The 15504-nt window shown below is 44.1% G+C and overlaps 1 long non-coding RNA gene across 1 annotated transcript; it reads left to right on the top strand.

Moving 5' to 3' along the window:
* The first annotated feature begins 6750 nt into the window (after positions 1–6750).
* LOC115324093 lies at positions 6751–10710 on the top strand. The gene is made up of 4 exons (XR_005717035.1): positions 6751–6789; positions 7496–7572; positions 9164–9372; positions 10376–10710. It is a non-coding gene; the product is annotated as an uncharacterized LOC115324093 (long non-coding RNA).
* Positions 10711–15504: the final 4794 nt, after the last annotated feature.

Below are 15504 nucleotides of genomic sequence, written 5' to 3'. Positions count from 1 at the left end.
CAGACAAAAAGCATCCGCGAGCGTAGTTCAGATATGTCTGCTGCTCGCGTTCGTCCGTGGAAGCCAGGGCTGTCTGTCGTAGCATGCATGCCTGCTCTCTAGCTTCAACGGAGTCGTATAGGTTTTGTGAATTAAAGTGTATACGGTCGTCCCGAAAGGTTCAGACATCGATGCGTTTCTTTGAAACATGCTTACGGTGCATGTCGTCCCGTTTGTAAACGAATGTCCCTTTTGCCCGAAAAACGCAAATTTCAAAAGGGGGAAAAAAACAAACAAAGGACGGGTACACACTTTTTATGATTTTTGATGTCATAAATTACATTTATTTTAAGGATTTGTGAACCGTTTCACTGCCATGCAACATGGCCACCTCGGCTTGTGAACCGTTTTATAGCCATTCAAGATTGGCACCTCGGAATTTGAGCTTTATATAAAGAGTAAAAATATACGCACGCCGGAGTGCACTTCGGACGGAAATGGCTATACGCACTCCGCTAAACTCGTATAAAACAAATGGTCAAATCGAGTTTCCTATGCGATGGCATAACATAGGGGTTACGGTGTACGCTTTGTACGCAAGTGGACGCGGGTTCGATCCGCGGTGGACCTGCTTTTTGTTTCTCGAAAATTTTGTTTTGTTGAGGCATTTGGGGATATTTATGAGTGCGTATAGCTTTACTCTTATATAAATGCTGCCCTTGTTGGTGAAATTCCCTTGGCAGTCGCAGTCAGACCTCATCTGATGGACCATCAGGGAACGTTCCACCAAAGCTGCTCACTGGCAGTCAGTGTCCCAAATTATGTATCTTGATGGAATTTTCAATGGGGAACGAGCACATGAAAGGCATCATCTTTTAGGCATTTCAGGAATTGCTCAAGTCGTCCACTTTCGGGCATCTCAGAGCTTGCCTTCCGGCACAGGGATATTGTGTCAGTTATGTAGGCCATATACGACTCTGAATATCTCGACCCTGGATGACAGCTTTCACTTTGCCTAGAGCTTGGTTCTGGTATAACAGTCGAACGAGTCTTGAGTTTTGGATTTATTTATTTATGAAGTAATTTCTTCCTCATGGGCTTCATACCACGTCAAGGCATTGTCTATCAAGTCCAAAATGATGTTCGCGAAGATAATGGGACCATACCACTAATTATGGATGCATACCGTCTCGCAGAGGTCACTGTAGTGTGCCTTTTGCTATAGGGTGCTAGAAATGAGGCCGGCATAACGTGACTTTACGACGACCAGAGCGGGCGATGGCGAAGTTGGAGTGCCTTCGCGTGGTGTAACAGAAGTTTAAGCCGTCACGATGTGCACACTAGTATTGCCCAAACGTTTCAGATTCCAATATGGAACCAATATTAGAGCGCAACCAGCTCCAATGTTGGACCAATTAAATTTTCAATATTGGGCCAATGACGATCCGGGGTTACTTCCATTCCAAATCGAATATTGGCATTCCAAATTATCCAAATAAATACCGCTATATCTCACCAGTATTGCTCCATGATTTCCAATATTGGATTCCAATTATGCTCCAGGATTTGCAGCGTAGGTTCCCAATGAGATACCCGAATATCGGATATTGGTTTCGAATGACACACCAGGATTCGAATATAGGTATACAATATATTTCGTATTTCGATATTGCTCCCAATAATATTTTATGATACCTCATATTGGTTTGTAATTTTACGCCATATTAGTGCAATAATATTAGCCCATTAAATTCTGGCTGTTCCAACATTTTAATTTATTTACAATCCAAGTTACACAATGTAGTTATCCAGTTACACATGGGTTGTACCCAATAATGAAAATTAATGATAGAGACCATTTCTTAATCTCGTTATTCCTTATTAGCCTAGGTTTTCTAATATCTTAATTTATAACTTTCCCAGCTTTCATAATTGTGTTAGTCTTCATAAATACGAACTGTGCCAAGAATGGTAACCGTTTTTAGCAGGGTTTTGATGATTGCTTTGCAAATACACCTTTTGATCATAGCTATTATGAATAGTGACGAAGTAATTTTTATCCTAATATATGTATTTGTTTTGATACTGTTGGTGTTAGGTAAAGTAAAATGTAGAGCATCTATGTGTATATTACTCTAAGGCACAACAAACATATAAACATTTTAATAATCCTTACTTATTTCACTATTGGCATCCCCCTGTTGCAGCACTAACGAATGGCCACCATTTTTGTCACTTGTAAATGAGCCAAAGTAAGAGACCGACAAATGTTTGTGCCTTTGAAGCATCAACCTTTAAAATAGCTATAAATTAACATTGATTTTTATAAACTTTGCTGCCTTCAATATTTTCGTTCCCAAGGCATAAGGAGTTTCAGCATGATTTTCAGCTAGATGATGGCTGCCATGTCGCGAATTGAAAAGAGTTACGAAACACAACTAAATCTTAGCTCATGTTATAATTTTTTAAAGTTTGTATACGTTCCGGAAAAAAAATCAACAACAAAAGACAAGGTAAGTGCCAGCTAAAACCGAAGAACCCTTTGCTTTCTTAACTAATCAGATCAAACAAATAGTTGACACACAGCGAACGTCATTTCCTGTGAACAAAGAAAACAACAGACAATTATAATATATGTTCGCGCAATATTACGTTTGGCTTTCATGGGGCGAGAGAACGTTTCAGGCATCACATTGATCAAATACATTGAGAATCGGTAACGGTTTCTGGTTATTAAACTTTTCCGAGAAAAGCAAATTAGAAAAAAAAAGAATACGACACAACCCTTTTCAGGGGAAGACATAGAACGAGCCGCATGCCTTTAGGAGCTATTGGATCAAGGAGCAAATATCTTTCTAAACCATACGCATTCGTATTTTTGTCAGACACGTCATCACATACTGGTTTAGCTTACTTTTTTCCGTATAAAAACGAAGGTTTATTCTTAAAATTGCCACACCGTTAGCTTGTTTTAGCAAAGACATTGTGCGATCAATGCACAATTATCTGGATTTGATCGGAAAAAAAATCCAAATTAACCTGAATCACATGGTTAAGTAGTTAATTTTTTTCAAAATGCCCTTATATATAAATCAACACTATAAGTTGAAGCTTGCTATTTTTTTTGTCCTGTCAAAGATATGCAAAAAACAATATTGCTATCTGAACAAAACATATATATATGTGTATATATATATATATATATGTACATATATATACATACACATATATACATACATATATATATATGTATATATATATATATATATATATATATATATATATATATATATATATTGTAGACATTAGTTAGTTTACCGGTTACAAGAAAGCTAAATAACCTGCGAAATTAGAAGCAAGAACATTTGTAAACAAGTAAGTAGTCAGGTGACATTTTGTCGTGAAAAACGAAAACAAGAAAAGATACACCAACCCACTCTTATCCCAACATATCAAAGGGGTTCCTTGATGAAGTTATTTGTACCTAGAGGATACTGATACCACATCCAAAGCACAGATATCAAATGTAAATTTAGGGTTTTAACGTGTCAAACCGACGAAGGGCATCTGACACGACCCAGCGGAGGACTAGCGATGAATTTCAACAATATGGGGATTTTTTTGCTTGCAACCAAAAGCTCGATTAGAGGTCCCCCCAACTGAAAAAACCTGTACAATTGTATACCGGCCTATACCGGTTCACACCGGAGTCCTGTATTCTCACAACGGTAACCGGTAGCTCTGTACCGGCCACCTGTATCCACGTACTGGCGAAGCCGATACGCCGTACCGGCTGCCCATACCATGTACAGGCGGCCGGTAAACACGTACGGGCACCGCCGGTAGGCCACACCGGTAACTGGTAACCACGTACCGGCGAAGCCGCTACGCCGTACCGGTTGCCATATCATATACAGGCGGCCAGTGAACACGTACAGGCGAAGCCGGTACGCCACACTGATGGGCCGTAATAACGTACCGGTGGCCAGTAATCCATTCGCGGCTAACAGCAACCACGTGTCGGAGCGGCCGGTAACGCCTTACCGGCGGCGGCACTTAAACTGGCGGTCGGTAACCTTGTACAGGCTCTACCGGTATACACAATAGACCGATCTCACTAAGCGTTGGGCGCATGCGTAAAGCCGCCATAACTTTAGTTCACAGGAGGCAGACGGCCGTGCACGCGAGGGCTCGCGCCTTCTCGTGCTCTACACGCGAAGAGCTCCAGCGACGTTGTCGCACGTGCCCAAAGACTAATGTTCCCTCGCTGCATTGCAGCTGTTGTGGCGTAGTCAAACTGGCCGGTGAGATCGGTCTATTTAACGCGACCAGAAATTATCAGACCTCGACGGGAACGCGCGCACCGGGAAACTAAACTGTGATATTTTTTCAATAAAGAATTTTAATAAGAAAATCACATATTAGGTCATTTCAATTTAGCAGTTTCAGCTATCAAACTCGACAATTTTATGACATGCATATTTAAAGTCATAAAATGCGAAAACCAAATCCATGAGAAGCGAGGCCGAGATAAACGAGAGTTTGCTTCATAGCCATGGATGAAGAAAGAATAAAACAATTAAAACAGGGACAACACAACCACATCTTTCAACTAGCAACAGACGAGTAAACTTTCAAACAGCGAGCAGCCGACTATACCGAGTAGGAGTAGGCAAAGAAGGTGGAGAGAAGGAAAGGAGAGAAAAGAAACGCGAGGTGCAAGTCAGGGTGGTAGGGTTGTCTCGGATTTTAAAAATTCAACCTCAGTTTTCGTCAGCAGGAGGGAAGGGTTAGACACGTTGTTTTTTGCTGTGGTCATCGCGAATGATTCTATGATTTCCCTGCCGAATCTGCTGTCATGTCCCCCCAGGATTTTTGTGTCATCAAAAAGGGGATGACAACGCAAACACGAACGGGCATGTATGACTATGGGATGATAAGAATCTGGAGAGGCCTTAGAAACTTCGTTGTGGTGTTCGTGGAGTCTGTGATTGGTGCATCTGCCGGTCTGTCCTATGTATTGATGGCCGCAGCTCAAGGGGATGGAGTAAACTTTCTTCTCTTTGCATGGAATGAATTTCTTTTCGTGTTTGACGGTGCAGCCAATCGGAATCCGGTTGTTGTTCACTTGTTGACATAGTTGTTTAAGACGCATGCGGCACGAGAAGACAACATTCGTGTCGAACTTTGAGGCAATGGATTTTATCCGGTGGGCTGAATTGTGTACGTAAGGAATGACGGCGAATCGGGCTTTCTTTTTTGTGGATGGTGAGTGGCGATCAGGCCCGCGAATCATCCTTTCCATTACAGATCGGAGAAGGTCGACGGGAAACCCTGCCCTAACGAGCCTCATGTGCTGCAATTTGAAGCTATATTCTGAAAGATGACAGCAAGACTTCGTGAAGGATGAAGAAAACAACGATTTGACGATTCAACGATTCCAGATTCTTATCATCCCATAGTCATACATGCCCGTTCGTGTTTGCGTTGTCATCCCCTTTTTGATGACACAAAAATCCTGGGGGGACATGACAGCAGATTCGGCAGGGAAATCATAGAATCATTCGCGATGACCACAGCAAAAAACAACGTGTCTAACCCTTCCCTCCTGCTGACAAAAACTGAGGTTAAATTTTTAAAATCCGAGACAACCCTACCACCCTGACTTGCACTTCGCGTTTCTTTTCTCTCCTTTCCTTCTCTCCCCCTTCTTTCCCTACTCCTACTGGGTATAGTCGGCTGCTCGCTGTTTGAAAGTTTACTCGTCTGTTGCTAGTTGAAAGATGTGGTTGTGTTGTCCCAGTTTTAATTGTTTTATTCTTTCTTCATTCATGACCAAAACCAACACGCTCTTCTCCCAAGCATACTTGCTTCATAGCTTTGAGCCCTGTACCGCGGTAGTTTCGGTTTCGGTTTATTGACATCGGATTGGATTGGATTGCGTAGCTGTCAGACAGAGTGCAGAAAAACAACCAACGACGGACAAACAATGTTTTTCTTAACAAGAAATAAACTTAACATGGTAAGTTTTTATGCTTTTAAATGTTTTAAAACTAATTTGAGTAATAATAGTACTAATATAAACTAAGGCAGACTATTTCTTCAATCCAATCCTTATGTACCCGCGCCGCTAGCCAGCTAGCCAGTGCTCTGAACCAAAGCCGCATTGACGTTAGGGCTATCTCGATCGGTGTGTATCGGTGTCGATATGTACAGGGTGTCACAAAAGAAAAGTTACACGGTCTTTTTCACCGCAAAAATCAACTAGGCATCGCCGAACGCTCATTCTCTGCCCGAAGGTAGAACTAGAGGTCACAACCCGATGCCAAAGTTTCAGAACGATATGATAACGTAATCAAAAGTTATAAGTAATTTTCTAAAAATTGCAATGGGAAAATGGCGGCCGACGAAGTTTTCAAACACATGGGGCTCTATGGCATCAGAAACCGAAAACGGGCAAAAATGGGCTCCATTTTCGCATTGAAATTTTCCGAAAATCACTTATAACTTTTGATTAAGCTATCGGATCGGGCTGAAACTTTGGCATCTGGTTGTGACCTCCAGCTCTACCTTTGGGCGGAGGATGAGCGTTCGGGCAATGTCTAGTTTATTTTTGCGGTACAAAAAGACCGTGAAAATTTTCTTTTGTGACACCCTGTACAAAGCATACGTGACTTATGTTGATGGCGCGAAGGAAATACTCAGCGTGAACCGTATCAAGAAGTTCAAACCGGCGAGCGTTGGCGACGTCTACCCCGACGTGCCGAAAAGCGTCTACTGGGAGGCTGTTGGAGCGTGCGCCGGGGAATGGTAAGTTGTTTTCTACGCATCAGGGGCTCGAAGCACAAAGTGTACTGCGAACCATTAATGGGGAGTTTCGTAGCTCATTTTCGCCGTCCCGCAACGCCCTCCGCAACTCGCTATATACCTGGAACTCTACAGTCAAGGCTAGCGGCGTGCAGGCGCAGCAGTAACCTCTTCGTTGCGGAAAGATTAGCGGAGGGGGAAACGCGGTCTACAAAAACTCCCTAATGTTCGCGAGCCCCTGATTTTTGGCAAATTCTACACGTCCAAAAATTAGCGAAATTAAAGGACACGTAAAAAGCGGAAATTTCGTGGGCCCCCGTTCCGGCGTCCCCCGTTTCGGCTTCTAGAATTCGCGAAATGTGGTGGGCACGAATATATCCTTGCGCCGGATTTGTAAAGAAATGGGCGGCAAAAGCAAAAGGTTTTACATTGTTGGACTACAGGGCGCTCCAGATGGCAGCCACGACATTTAAGATAAATCACAACAAATCGGCTCTGTAAGCTACGACAATTTTACCACATAAGTTCGACTAGGTGGTGCATTTAATTTGTAAAAATATAGAAGAAAAGACTTGTGGAAACAAGGGTTATAGCGCAGGCTAGCTGGTGAACTCTCATATTAATAAAACTTCGATACAAGGGGGGGGGGGGGGGGAGGGGACAAACACGACTTTGAGATGTAGCTCAATGTGCATGTTTTGTCTTATAGAGACACGAGGTGAGCTGGTTTCTGCTTTGAAAAAGAAGCACGTGACCATCCCTATGATATTGGACTCAAGGTTCGAGGTATATGTGCGCCTTTAAACTGTTTTTCTTACCTCATTCTTAGACTCTGCTCAGAACCAGCGGCCTTAAGTTCGTCTTTTGTGTCCCTTTTTTAAGTCGGCACCATACTTCACTTCTTTTACCAGTGGGCAGTAATTGTGGGTAAAATTGCACGGTTAGGCCAAGGAATATTTTGCATTTTGTTTGCCTCATGAGTAATTGTGTCCATTCATTGTGGCTGGCCGGGACTATTTGTATAGACATTTTTTTTTAATTGTTTGCTATTCTGTTACACAGATCCGGTGGGTAGATACGGTCTATGAAAGTGGGACACAAGCCGCACTTCAACTCACAAAGAGCCGCAGCTTGGCCACTCCTGGTCTCGATTGTGCTGTAGCCGAAGTTGTCCGTCTTCAATTTTAAGAGATACTCTCCTGCTTGTTTCTCGACCACATTATATCTGAATTTGACCCCCTTCAGTCTTACGAGGCGTCCTCACCTGCTCTAAGTCTCAATCTCGTTGTACTCGAATGTGCATCTCTTCTCCACTATCGCAAGACGTCCTCGTTTGTTTGGCGTCCTGCTTGCGTTGCAGCCAAAGTTTCCGCTTATGAATCTTTTCATCCGCTTCGATGGTCCTCCTGTTGCCTACTTTCTTCTCTAGCTTTCAACAAACATGTTTCATGTTGTTCCGAAGTGCCCTAGGCACTTTGCTGTCACTGTGCCTCAGCACGCTTGTGTGTATGTTCCTCTGGTGAGACCTGCTTTCGCATACCGACAACGATAGATGATGCTCAAGTCTGGTTCACAGAGCTCTCCTCACATGTGGCTATGCGCGACTGCGACCAGATGTGACACCCATTGCTATGGCAACAACGGCGTTGAGTCACTTGCACGTGCATCAACGCAGCTCTTGCCTGCACCCAGTAACTCTTTCGCAAATGCTTGCCCATGTGTGCTCGTAGTGAAGCGGGTACGATGGCCGGGCTTAGACCCCAACAGTTGTGGGTTTGAGCCACAGTGCCGGCAGCATGTTTTTCTTTTCTGAATTATAATGTGCCGGCGCATGCTGTTTTCAAAAGCAGTTACAAATCCTCGGACCAACGGAGGCCTAAAGTGCATAGGGTTTGCTTATAAATGGTATCGTATTTAAAAGTACTGAATTGCAAGTACAAAGTAACTAAGAGTTTACGTACCTCATAGAAAGCACACTGGGTGCAAAGTAGTATAATTATAATTTACATTCTAACTAACTGAGAAGTACCTTTTAACACAATATTTTATCATACTATATCGTTTACCTATACCGTGTATTCTGCCAACAGGTACACATAGCGCAAACAGATACACTTATCGTCCTTTACACACTAGAATGTAAAGGAGAATGTAGCAATTATTTCCTGAAATGACAGTGAATACCGGATATATGGTCATGGGCATCTGGAAGCATTCTTTCAGGGGGAGGGGCCAATCACAGGTTTAGGGCTGAAACATACACCTAAAAAATAAAGGGGGGGGGGGCAATTTAATGTGAACTATGTGTGTCCGAATCCTGTGTTGGAAGTTTATTTTAAATGAATATTAAAATGCGTGGACCTTTTTTCTTTTCCAGATTGAGATTTCGCCATCCCCTGCAGTGGGTGGCAAGTACAAGAAAAAAGAAGACGGAGGACAAGACGTCCACTGTGTCGCTTGTGGAGCATGCCTGACTGGTTGAAAAGCTGCGGTCGGCAAAGCAGAGGGTGGTAAACCTAAAGCAGAAGCTCCAGATAGAAAGGACGCTATCAAGAAGACTGCAGTAGCAGCTCCTGGCACCACTGGGTAAGCGTGGAGGCACTTTTAGTTGCCGATCTCACACGCGACACATTATGTGCTCACACATTATCCAAGGAATCAAAAGTAACTTTAATTTTTTTTGGTCGCAAACAGAAGTAAGCATATACTACAGGGTGGCCTCAATGTATCAATGAGTTGGTGTCTATAATTCTCTTTTCTTCTCTTAGGGTGCAAATGTAGCTTTGACAGTTTGTTTCTTGTTGCTGATGGCGATGACTCCGTTTTGCTTGGCAGCACTGTTGTTTTGAACGAAGAAATATTTTTTTGCAGTTCGTGAAACAATCATGTCCATACCAAGACACCATGGTCTGTGCGCATAGATGAGGCTTGAAGTGAAAGTTTGTTCTGTCGGTCACAACATTGTAAATATGCACTTTCCGATGAGCCCGGCCAGCGCACGTCCTTTCGTCATTGGGGAGAAGGAGTTCTTTTTGTTGAGGAGGAGGGAGTGAGGAAGCTGGTCGTAGGCGTGACCACAGCACCAACAAGGCTGAACTTTAATCGGGCGGCAGATTGTGCCTAGCGACGCAACTGTGCAACTGGTTAAAAGGTGGCTAGACGATCTGCTACAGCATTGGATTTCGTCAGAAAGACTGAGCTTATATCTCGCAAACCGTCGGAAGTGCTAGGTATGAATATTCATTAGCTATTCACCGGTATTTTTTCGTAAACATGCTCTCTGCCGCCCACTGCTGGCGAATTTGAGCGCATTTCCTTTTTTCTTCTTTTTCTTTTTTGGTTTTGTGTCTCGTCCTTCTTTGTGTTCTGCTCGCACCACTTTTCCAGTCCCGGTGTGTTACGAAAAAACAAATAGGCACACTGTCGATAGTCTTCTGTGGCATGAAGTACTATAAAGCCCTCATGCCATCCACGAACCAGGAAAGTGCTGAAGTCGGAATAACCAAGCATGTCTGAATTTTTGGCGTCCGAAAAATCTGTCGACTCCTGTACCGTGTCGTGTTTCTAAACAGTGTATTATTATGTGCAGTGGACAATGCCGCGTCTGGCGGTGTTGGGTCAGCTCCTCCAGCTTTCCCAGCAGCAGTTCCTGCAGCTGGTGCTCCTGCTCCAGTTCGCGTTGTGCGAGCTGGTGTGGATCACACTCGACACGTACCGGCCGCTTATGCTGCTGTTCCAGCAGCGGTTCTTGTAGCAGGCCCACCGAAGGCACCTCCCGAGTGTGTGCCAGTGCTTGCATAGGTCGATGATGAGGTAAGTTCAGAATATCATTGAATATTCATTTCGGATATTGGGCAAGTGACTACATTTTATGGTTTCCACAGCTCCTTGAATGAGGTTATTTGTATGCTTCCTTAAATTGAACTATCGTCCTGCTTCAAAATGCTGATGAATGTAAAGAGTAGAACCGGGCATTGATAAGATATTTCTGCCCAATTAATTGGCGCTTTTCTGAAACGTTTTTTTTATCTAGTGTCCTCGTTTTATTTTGAGCTCTTTCATAAATCGTGTACCACGAGCCCAGATTAAAATTCTGTTATGATTGGTACCCTTCTTTCGTTCTTCCTCTTCACTCAGAACTCACTTAGACGGAGACATACACCCCCCCCCCCCCCCGAAAAAAAAAGTTTCATTTTTTGCCAGGCGATTTATTATGGTGTCTAAAGACTACATAATTAATATTTTTCAACAGAGTCAGATATATATTATTGAAGCCAGGAAAGGCAACTGCTCAGAACCGAAACTGAAACCCCTGCACGGAGGTCGGAGAAGTGGAGAGAAGAGAGTGAGTGGGAGAGGTCACGTTGCTACACCCGACTGTGAGCTTTTTTGTTTTCCCTTCCGTGTCCTTTTTTTTTGTGTGTACAGCAGACGACATGCATGGATGGACCTGTTTGCTATGCGATTCCTTTGCAGTTATGTTTCTTCCGCTCTCTGTTCTGCACTTCAAGATGAGTTGTTTTGTACATTGAGAAGCTGGAGATGAGTAGTGAGTGCCCGTGGTGAATTTCTGTGATCGGCTCCGAAAAGAAAACCCCCAAGATATTGCATGAAGAGGTGCCTCGCATGTCCTGTTCCGAAAAAAGTGTCATTGTACGGCAGACGTCTGCACAAGTTTCCGAAAGATCGTGATCGGGACCAATGGCTGGCTGCATTTCCTGTAGAGCATTTCTATTTAATTTTAGGTTCACCTTGGCCACGGTGTCTTGGTGCAAAGGTACAAACTGTCCTACGTCAGGGGAGCCCGGGGAGACTCCATCTTCGCTAAAGAGACCACGAAGCTGATCTTCGGCATGAAGGACCTGCATGGGCCGAGTGTGAGGGGTGCCATGACGGCGCTTCAAGTGCGCCGTGGCCAAAAGGGCCCTGACTCCAGCCAAGTTGGCAGCAGTCAGCAGTAAGTGCCCACTTCTCACAGATGTCTCATACTAGGTGAGACATTCAAACCTTATGGCTTCCGAAGTTGTAATCTGCTACGACAAAAGGAATGGGAAAAAATATTCCAAGGCTTTCAGAACTTTCAGTGTTATAGGCTGTTGAAGGGTCACAGTTCGACTAGCTCGAGCTTTAGGAACGTGAAGCTCCAAGCGCCAAACCGAAATGAAGAAGCCCTATCTTTTTCTTTTGTTTTTAATATATGAAGAAAAATAAAGTTACCTTGTCACGGTCACCTAGGTCGCTTGGCGCTTTCTGATGGATTCACACTATGGAGGTTTTACAGCAACATGCTCCGCGTCGCAAATATCTGCTAATCCCTGCGAGCTTTGGGGGATGTCCATGATATCAGTGGCCTGCTCGCAGGACCTTCTGCTGGCTCCCCGGCGGAGCTGTGAGGCACTTATTTTTTTCTTTTGAACGAAAAGCTGGCACTAGCAAAGTTATTTTAACGATTCTGTTTGTCCACTAGAGCTGATGTAACCGAACTATGTTTCGCTCTGTCCTTTGAGTACTGCCCATTTTTTCTAAACTACCTTCTCATCGTGGGTATTCCTCCTATCACGTATGAATGGACCATTGAAGGGTCGTGACACGGATATTAAATTTGTTAAATGATTATTGATGTCAAATCTGTGTTGTTAATTTATATACATGCCCAGAACAACAATTGCGGCTCAAAATTTTTCTTTCGCACAAAAACCGCCGGCCGAGAATTGTGTGTTCAATGTTCCTTTCACTCGTTTCCATGGTGACATTGTTGGGCATGAAATGTATTCGAGGCTCTAGGTAATTGAAAATATATATTTAAATTCATAGAACATACTTTCATTTTATTTAACAGGCAGGCGAGCTGGTTAAGGATAGACGTAGTAACCCTGGAGCGTGGGGACAAAAAGGGACAGACAGACATAAAGCTCCCGAGCTCCATGTCTTCTCGTTCCTTTTTGTCCCCCTGCTACAGGGTCTATAATTTTTATAGACACTGAAATGCAAGGAATACACAGTTGCAAGCAAACTTTAAGTGCATAGTTGTGGGACGTCACACTAGGTCTTTTCGATTTGCTTGAAGCAGCCGATATAGTTCAAGTAGTGTAAGAACTGATGCATTAGATTCAATCGGAAGTTGCTTGGACGCTGAACCGGCCTGTTCGATTTATCCCAGTGCTGCACGAGTTCAGCCTCAGTTCCTCAGAATCTTTCGCTGGCTGAAATCAGTTCAGCGTTCATGCAGTAACAGGTGGCAACCCTCGGTCTTTCGGAAACCAATTACAGGGTCGTTTGTAACGCTGCAGCTTGACTACACGCAGCCGCAGCCCGACTTGGGCACTGCTTCTGCGCTCCTCTGAACTCGGTCTGAACTGGTTCAAAACTTCCCGGTTGAATCATGCATACCTGCTGCTTTCAGCAGACTGCGTAATCGTAAGAAGTTGCTCTTGGCGTCTACACGGCAACACAAGATATTAACAAAGCATAAATTGTAGTGGAAATTGCTTGCTTATAATGCAAGAAGTAAAATATTATATTTTTCGAGAAACTGTAGATATACATGACTTATTGTTGTATTCTTTTCCCCTGCAGATGCCTTCAACGAGTACATATGGAGGCATCCTCGAGAGGCCTCTCCAGGAAAGAGGACAGCTCGGGTCCACCTACTGCAGTATGCCAATTTGTTAATATTATACTGCAGGATATTAACAAGAAGTTTGACTTCTAAGCTTGCTTAAAGGTTAAGCTTTTTGGTGATGTTCTGCAGTAGGCAAATTTGCCTTCACTAAATACACATATAACCTGAAATGACCTGGCTCATGCTCATTCTTTGCATGACAAATGCGTGCAAATCGTTAAACCTGCTAAGATCCGTACGTCCGTATGCAAACGTTCAACACCATGTTGATTCCTATTACTGTGTCAGAACGGGTAAACCTGTAAAGATAGAGGTTTCTCTATCTGAACAGGTGAATCTGTATAAATATTGGTTCCTATATCTGAATGGGTCAACCTGTAGGGTGCGGGCTCCTATATCTAAACGGGTCAACCCATACAAACACGGTTTCCCTACCTAAACGGGTCAACCCGTACAGGTACGGGTCCCGTATCTGAACCGGTCAGCCCATACAGGTACGGCTTCCTGTATCTGTATGCGTCAACCTGTACAGGTACGGGTTCCAAGTAGTACACGGGAGACCCGTATCCCATAACACCGTATGAGATATACGGGTCAACCAGTATGAATTTTTATACGGGTTTTTTCAGTAGGGAGGCCCGGCTGTGAGCCTCTTGTATTGGACCAACTCCCGGTTATTGTGTGGTACTGACACTTATTAGTCATAAGTGGACGTCCGGGAGAGACTCCGATTTGAGGCTTGACGAGACAGAGGCTGGTCATGTAGTGGTGCATGGGAGGTAGTCGGTCGTTCCAACGTAGGCGGACGCTATGACACCTGGCGTGAGGAAGAACGTCCTTTGTTACCTCGCTGCAGTCGATGGGAGGGTCTACGACATTCTGCATTGACCTCGCATGCTATTGAAGATTAGTCGGCATATGGCTGTGATCGCATCTCGCTTTCTTCTTGTGCGGCCTTCTCTAGGTGAAGAACGACGTCGACGGGGCGCTCGAACGTTAGGCTTTGTCGTAGAGCAGTCGTTCGCAAAGAGAAGTCGAGGATATTCCCGCGATGAGCTCCTCGCGAAGGTCTTCGTCGAAGAGGGTTCTAAAATTCCATGTGGTCGCCAATTGACGTAAAGCAGCGATATACTTGGCGAGCGACTCTTTGGCTTATTGAAAGCGGCGACGAAATCGATATCGTTCTACAATGGCCGTTTTTACGTAGCAGTCATGAGATGGGCTTGCCATATCGACAGACTGACTTGACGTTGTAGCTTCTCCAGACGCGTTTACAGCTGGCCCCTCTGCAGGTTGTAGGGAGCACCGTAGTTCGAATTCGCAAAGTTGTCTGCGAATTCGAAGACAACTTTGCGTCGACAAAAGTAGCTGACGGAGAAGAGGAGAGACCAACCGTACACCTCAACGTGCAGCTCGCCGCCGCTTTAGGACAACCGTCACTTACCTTGAGCTCAAAAAACAGGAAGAACCTGCAGTTTAGGTAGCGGACGTGTTGCACTTACTGAACAAAAAGAAGGCTCAAAACTGTCGCTACAAACCACGTATTGTAATTTTTAGCTACATAAACCACACAATTAATGCAACACAAGTGGTATACTGGGTCACTTGGTAATATTTAAACAAAGTTGATAAAAAACGGGCTGAATTACGGTGCCGAGGAAGGTAAAAAAAGGTACAGGACGAAAATGAACTCGCGAATAGGTGTATTCTTTGAAACGGTGTTTTGGTACGTGGATGATTTTTAGAGCTCCGCAAAATGGTGGAGGGAGATACAGTGCGTGTTTTAGTCTTGGGTGTACTTAAGTGTGAAGGTGGCCTCAGTTTTACATTCTAGAGATTAAAAAGATAGAGTTCTGCAGGTCTTGGATCTGTCATTGTGCCTGGGGGATGAGCACGCACGTTGGCCTTTTAATCACCGGTCGAAGAAACCAGACCTACACTTTATGTCAGCCAATTAAAAAGTGGTGAAGAAGGGCATCGCCGTTTCGTTTCTTGGCTTAACACTGGCGAAGTCGTGCCCACATATGATGAACTTCGTTTTCTTGTCTTGGGTCCAGAGATCATGAAAAACGGTTACCGCAAGCATTGTTGACGGT

The sequence above is a fragment of the Ixodes scapularis genome, unplaced genomic scaffold, assembly GCF_016920785.2.
Source record: "Ixodes scapularis isolate PalLabHiFi unplaced genomic scaffold, ASM1692078v2 ptg001946l_1___fragment_3__unscaffolded, whole genome shotgun sequence".
Lineage (NCBI taxonomy): Eukaryota > Metazoa > Arthropoda > Arachnida > Ixodida > Ixodidae > Ixodes > Ixodes scapularis.
Note: the sequence above shows the minus strand (reverse complement) of the source record. Positions and strands in the feature narration are given on the sequence as shown.